The 2,055-nt window shown below is 43.7% G+C and overlaps 1 pseudogene; it reads left to right on the forward strand.

The window, feature by feature from the left end:
* Positions 1–924: 924 nt before the first annotated feature.
* Positions 925–1,042, forward strand: LOC126288135 (5S ribosomal RNA; annotated as a pseudogene).
* The last annotated feature ends 1,013 nt before the right edge of the window (positions 1,043–2,055 follow it).

A 2,055-nucleotide genomic window follows, 5' to 3' on the forward strand; every position in this document is an offset into this window, starting at 1 on the left:
TTCTTAAACAATAGTAATTTAGAGGTGGGAGAACATAGGCAAGAGCAACAAGGGGTATCATGAGGCTATTCTGAAAGATTCAGGACTGAAAACTGCATAAACAAGTATCGCCGTGTATTAAACCGTGCCTTACAAATTCAGCTTGTGCATGACAAGTATGCTTGACATCTGCAGTCTTCAGTGCACGAATAACCTGATAATCTATGAGTTGATGTGGTGGAGGGACTGAATTCCGATGCCGCTGATTCTGCAAGTGCATGTCTTACAGAACCGCATCTCGCAGCGTTGTTTGTAGAGCTGCTGAAATTCTAATATAAGAGTAGCAAAAGCGATGCTTTGTTATGGTTATACAGAATGAACTATCCCTCGTGGGCAAATATAATACACCCTACCTACGTATTCAACATACCAAACTTATGTCGTCACGCAACAGATCTACAGAACAGTATTACCAGTATTACAATGCCGGTTACATCATTTCCTAGAGAGAGAGAGAGAGACAGAGAGAGAGAGAGAGAGAGAGAGAGAGAGAGAGAGAGAGAGAGAGAGAGAGAGAGATACAACAAGTCATATATATGATCCAGGGATGCACAAAAGTCAGATATTGGTTTCCAGTGCATAGCTGAATGGACATACGAACATTAAGTTCTCGCACCAAATTAGTCAGTTTATTTAACGTAATTTTAACATTACGGAAAATTGCAGCTACGTAAATGAAACGCGAATATAGGAAGTAAGGAATTTTTTTTTTAAAATCCTTTGCAAGAGCGTGATGAATGCGCCCACCTCGAAACACACAAGGAAACGCCCAACTTGAACCGATTCAACGAAGAAGCAACAGCCAGTATCCGGAGCAGAAGTTGAAGCAAGGCTTTGTTTCACAGTGTAGTGTCTAACTAAATTCTGACGACTAATCTCCTGATTGCCAACGGTCTTGCCGCTGTGGTAACACCGGTTCCCGTCAGATCACCGAAGTTAAGCGCTGTCGGGCTGGGATAGCATTTGGATGGGTGACCATCCGGTCTGCCGAGCGCTGTTGGGAAGTGGGGTACACTCAGCCCTTGTGAGGCAAACTGAGGAGCTACTTGATTGAGAAGTAGCGCTTCCGGTCCCAGAAACTGACATAACGGCCGGGAAAGCGGCGTGCTGACTACATGCCCTTCCATATCCGCATCCAGTGACCCCTGTGGGCTGAAGACGATACGGCAGCCGGTCAATACCGTTGGGCCTTCATGACCTGTGTCGGGCGGAGTTTAATCTCCTGATTGCCTGTCACAGGTCAAAGCTTAGCGAGCGACAAAGAGAGCCCACGCGGTGCTGTGTAAAAACACACCTCGCTGACAGACGAATCCCACAGCGGCAGTTTTTCATTGAGAAAACAAGTGACTCGCGTTTGGTATGCAGATGTGCGTAATCTGTATTGCTGTTTGTTTGCCGGGGCACGGCGGCTCGATCCAGTTGAAAGCTGCCAATCTACCGGCTTCAGGGGGCAACAAAAATTGATTATCAATATTTGATAAATTTACTGTCCGAAATTAAAATGCTATCGTAATCTACGTACTAAAAGGTGTTATGTTATGTAAAAAATTTTGCATAGTTACGGCAAGTAAGTGTCTAGAGCCAGCCTAGCTCACGACACAGAAATACCAGGACTATATTAATCCAGTATTTGAAAATGAGAACAGCAAACGAGTTCCAACGTATATAAAACACATAATGTGAAACCCTTACGAAACTTATTTTCTCGCTGGCACCCCGCCCCGTCACCCCATCCCACATCATGATGAAAGCGAAAAGTTTATCGTTTAATACATTTTCGTTGTTCATGCAGTCAAACTTCAGCATCAGGCTTGAGGTTTTAATTTATTACTTCTTTGCTAATAACTCTATTCGCAACACATTTTCCGGGCAGTATCCGCACAAACCACTGAATGTAACTGCAAAATTACCTCATTTCACGACACGTAGTTCAGGATATAAGACATCCTAAACAATGAGATGTTTGAAAAACTAGTTTTTGCTTAAAATGCAGCGCATTAACACCCAGACTGTACT

This window comes from Schistocerca gregaria, chromosome 1 (genome assembly GCF_023897955.1).
Source record: "Schistocerca gregaria isolate iqSchGreg1 chromosome 1, iqSchGreg1.2, whole genome shotgun sequence".
Classification (NCBI taxonomy): domain Eukaryota; kingdom Metazoa; phylum Arthropoda; class Insecta; order Orthoptera; family Acrididae; genus Schistocerca; species Schistocerca gregaria.